This window comes from Myotis lucifugus, unplaced genomic scaffold, assembly GCF_000147115.1.
Source record: "Myotis lucifugus unplaced genomic scaffold, Myoluc2.0 scaffold_0, whole genome shotgun sequence".
Classification (NCBI taxonomy): domain Eukaryota; kingdom Metazoa; phylum Chordata; class Mammalia; order Chiroptera; family Vespertilionidae; genus Myotis; species Myotis lucifugus.
Window position 1 is genome coordinate 20184366 of NW_005871048.1, and position 4772 is coordinate 20189137.

At 45.9% G+C, this 4772-nt stretch overlaps 1 protein-coding gene across 3 annotated transcripts in view; it reads right to left on the reverse strand.

Moving 5' to 3' along the window:
- The window catches only part of CUNH5orf30 (chromosome unknown C5orf30 homolog), a 17319-nt gene extending 16890 nt beyond the window's left edge, over positions 1-429 (reverse strand). Inside the window, exon 1 of one of the 3 annotated variants that reach the window (XM_023749570.1) lies at positions 243-363. The gene's annotated coding sequence lies outside the window, so the exon portion shown is untranslated. Of the gene's footprint in view, positions 1-242 lie in introns of all 3 variants that reach the window. The other 2 variants (XM_014465799.2, XM_023749566.1) reach the window with 2 other exon arrangements.
- Positions 430-4772: the final 4343 nt, after the last annotated feature.

A 4772-nucleotide genomic window follows, 5' to 3' on the forward strand; every position in this document is an offset into this window, starting at 1 on the left:
CCCGAAGGCCGCCCATCCCGGAGGCCCGCCCACCAGCCCGGCGGCCGGGGTTCCCCGGCACCCCGAGGTCTCCGTGCGCCCGGCCCCGACACCAGTCAGTGAGGAAGGGGCGGCCCCGCGACTGGGGCTGGCACGGGGAGTCGGGGACGGGGGCACCCCCATCACCACCACCACCCACCCGTCACCACCTTTTCTGCAGCACAAAAGGTTGCAGACGGAACCGCCGTCCCCGTGCAACCTACCGGGGGCTCGCAGCTTCTCCACCTCCGCCGCGCCTGGGGCCGCGGAGCCGGAGAGCGGGGCGGGAAAGGCTCCGGGCTGCGGCGCCGAGATCCGGGCAGAGGCCGCCTGCCGAGCCAGCGGGGTACCCTCTCGGCTCCCACCGCCCTCAGCGCCAGCAGCCGCCCGGCGCAGGCCCCGCCCCCGCCTCCGCCCGCCTTCCCGCCCTCCCCCGGCTGCAGAGGCGCAGCCCGTCAGCTGAGCCCGCCTCCCGCGCCCGCCGCACACCCGGAGGAGGGCGGACCCGCAGGAGAAAGGCGCTAAAGAGGCCGATGAAGTGGCGGGCGGGCGGAGTTGTGGCTGCGGAGGGGAAGGAGTTGGAGGAGGAGTCGTCACACCCCCTCGCCAGCCCATCCATGCCCGGCACGCCCCCTGAGGAGCGTGAAGAGCACCAACTCACCGACCTGGTGACACTCGGGTTTCCCCAGTTGCGTGGTGTGGTGCTGTTTGTCATTTATGAGTGGTTCTCAACCTTCCTAATGCCGCGACCCTTTCACACAGTTCCTCATGCTGTGGTGACCCCCAACCATAAGATTCTTTTCATTGCTACTTCATAACTGTAATGTTGCTACTGTGATGAATCGTAATGTAATTATATATGTGTTTTCTGATGGTCTTAGGCGACCCCTGTGAAAGGGTCGTTCTACCCCCAAAGGGGTCGGGACCCACAGGTTGAGAACCGCTGGCTTAGAGGATTCTGCGCTGAGCAGTAGACAAGATTAGAATCCCATGAAATTACAAATTATAAGATCAATCTTAGAAAAGTGCTAAATATCTAGAGAAGGGAGGGTGGGGTAAAATTCAAATTGATACTGATCGGATTAGCTATTTATGAATCTTCAGACTTGATCTTTCCCATTCTTGTAAGAAATTCTTTATCAAGATTTTCTCTTCTCAATTCTTGTACATCTCTGCCAAAACAGTTAATAAACTCAGCGATAGGAATATTTACTGATGTTTATTTAGCTCTCACTATGTGCCAGGCCTTTTTCATGTATTTTCAAATTTACAGCTCTCAACAATTCTATATCAGTGACCAATAATGATATGTATTTTTAAAATGCAGAAAGTTGAAGTAACTTCTTCGAGGTCACACCCCTAGTTAGTGGCCGAACTGGGTTCGAACCAAGGAAGTGAAACCTTAGAATTGTTAATACACATTGTTAATTTATGTTCCAATCTCTATGGAAGAGAGTTGTTGTTCTTTCTTCTTTTTGATTGATTTCAGAGAGGAAGGGAGAGGGAGAGATAGATAGAAACATCAATGATGAGAGAGGATCATTGATCAGCTGCCTCCTACACACCCCACACTGGGGATGGAGCCGGCAAACCCAGGCATGTGACCTTGTCCAGAATCGAACCCAGGACCCTTCAATCCTCAGGCCGACACTCTATCCACTGACCCAACCCAGCCAGGGCTCTTCTTTTTTTTTTTTTTAACAAAATATTTTATCTATTTATTTTATTATTATTATTATTATTATTATTATTGATTTCAGAGAGGAAGGGAGAGGGAGAGATAGATAGAAACATCAATGATGATAGAGAATCATTGATTGGCTGCCTCCTGCATGCCCCCTACTGGGGAGGATCGAGACCGCAACCCGGGCATGTGCCCTTGGCCGGAATCGAACCCCGGACCCTACAGTCCACAGGCCAACATTCTATCCACTGAGCCAAACCGGCTAGGGCCAAAATATTTTATCTAAACATGGAAGGCATAAACTTGGTGTAAAGTAATACAAATCTTGATTCAAACTTGTAAAATCTTTATATGCCTCTGATAATTTAAGGAAAATAAATCTGAACACCCCTACTTGAACAGCATGATGCCTGGAGGCTCCTCAGCTAGAAGACATTTTATACTACTCTGTGTGCCCTAAAATAAGCAAGGGAAGATAGAGGGAGAAGGAGATTTTGACTAATGTTCTCTCAAGGTCAATTTTAGAAAACATCTATCACTTTATTTCCAACATGGATATGTATGTAACTTCTCAAATATAGAACCTGACACATTATATGTGCTGAATAAGTGATTGGACTTTGGCTTTGCATCAGCAATTTAGGAGAACACACTGAAAGTGATTTCAGATTATAATCTGTTTGACACTGCAGTATATTGTTCTCATAAAACCACCTCCAAAACATTGACTACTTTATATTCAGAAATGTACTTTTATTCTGTCCTGTCTGAAATTTTGTAACCTTTTTAGAAGTATGCCTTGTACTTGCCCTTTGCTCTGAAAGTTTGGCAATGTTCTTTGGCCAAAAGCAATAAAGTTCTGTTTTGCCTTTAAGTTTATTAGGCTCAGGGCTAGCCCTCTTGAGAGGACATTGTCTCCAAATTGCCTCTCTTCCTGGGCGGTGCTCCCATTTTAGCCCTGACTCCTAACTCAATCAAAACTTCAGTCAGTTCTTGAGTGCCCCAATGAACACCTAATAAACCAATTCACCAGGCTGATTACAAACAGCTCTATGTGTGGGCCCTCAGTGACATGTCTATGCCACTAAAGACTCTGAATGGGCACTGTCTTAACTCAGATCAGTTGTGGATTGCAAACGCTGTGTCTGAGGGTATGCGGGTGGTGGGAGTGACGCAGAAGCCCTTCCCAGGGCTTTTCTATGTTCTGTGGAGGTCTATTCAATCTATTTTTGATGGCATGCTTATAAAGAATTGGGAACAAACATAGAATAGTTCTTGTGATCTGAAAGGCCTTCTGAGTATGGAGAGTCACACACTCCAGCTCAAATGCCCCCTGTGTAAGTTACATCTTTGCCTCAAGGCATCCTTCCCACACAATCACTTTAAAAGGAAGATTTCCTAGGAAGGATTATGCTTTTTTAAAATATCTGTCCCCCACCCCTTGCTCTTTATCAGCTTATTCTCTATATCTGTGAGTCTGATTCTGTGTTCTTTTTATTGCATAATATTCCATCATATATATCACATCTTCTTTATCCATTCATCTTGATGGACATCTTGGTTGCTTCCATATCTTAGCTGTTACTGGCAATGCTGCAAAGAACATCGAAGTGCATCTATCTTTGCAAATTAGTGTTTTTGTTTTCTTCAGATAAGTACCCACAAGTGGAATTTCTGGATTTTACGGCATCTGTATTTTTAATATTTTGAGGAATCTCTATACTGTTTCCCATAGTGGCTGCACTAACTGACAATCCATTGATGGTGCACAGTGGTTCCCTTTTCTCCACATCATCACCAGCACTTGTTATTTGTTGATTTATTGATGATAGCCATTCATCCAAGTGTAAGGTGATATCTCATTGTGGTTTCAATTTGCTTTTCCCTGATGATTAGTGATGTCGAGCATCTTTTCATATACCTGCTGGCCATCTCTATGTCCTCTTGGGAGAAATGTCTAATCAGGTCCTCTGCCTATTGATAAAAATAGTGTCACCCAGCAAACAGCCAGCTGCAGAGAACAGGGTAGGTAGACTTGATAACATAATGAATATAAAACAAACACTGCAAACCCAGTTGTGCAAGAAACATCACATCTCCACCTTTTCTCTAAACACGCTTGCTTCAATCTGGGGCTAACCAGGAAATTAGAGACTCTAAATATTTACAAAGACAATAGAATGCAATGAATTGATAACACAGGCAATGGAAAAACTCAGAAGCTAAACGGGAGTTGGTGAGGTAATCCAGAAATTAGCAAGTGCAGCCCGTAGCTGGAGAAATGAAGGGAGGAAGCAGGGTTACTGGAACCCAGGGGCCAAGCAGTATGGCCAGCCTGGTGAGACTGCTGCACAGAGGAGAGACAGCCACTGCGACGGAAGTTGTCTATGGCAGGGAAAAGGGGGAAATATACCATAGATTCTCCTCTCCTCCTGCCCTCCAATGTCTGTCAGTGCCTTCCAGTTAGCCAAGCCTAGACACCCGCTGCCATAAGAGCCAGGGAAACAGCCTGCAAGCCTGCAACATAGAGGTGAATAGGGGAAGGGCCTGGAATATGAATCTGAGGGCAAGCAGGCCCCAGATCAGTACAGTATTTTATTTCACTTTCAAGGCGTCAGTCTTTCAAAGGTTTTTCCCCACTCCCTTGGGTAGGGTCAAAGTTCCAAGAGCATATGTCATTCCAGGCCATCTGTACGTGGTGATGACGAGAAGTAGGAGGAGGTCTTTTGGTTTATACTCATCTGTCCACAGAGGTTTCTATTGTCCTTTCCCAGAGCTGCCATATACTCTTAATTCCTCCATTCAGCTCTCTCCTGCTCCAGCACCACATTTGGACCCAGTGAATATTTCTAAGGTGTGGGACCATCCTGCTAAGCCTCATCAGTATTTCTATATAGAGTCCTGTATCAAATATAATAATATAGGCAGGTTCAAGTAAAAGAATAGAAAAAAGATATTGTATGCAAACACTGTTGTTAACAAAGTAAGATTAGCTACATTAATGTTAAATAGAGTAGACTTCAGAGCAAAAAAAAATTACCAGAAACAGAAAGAGATGTTATCCTATATA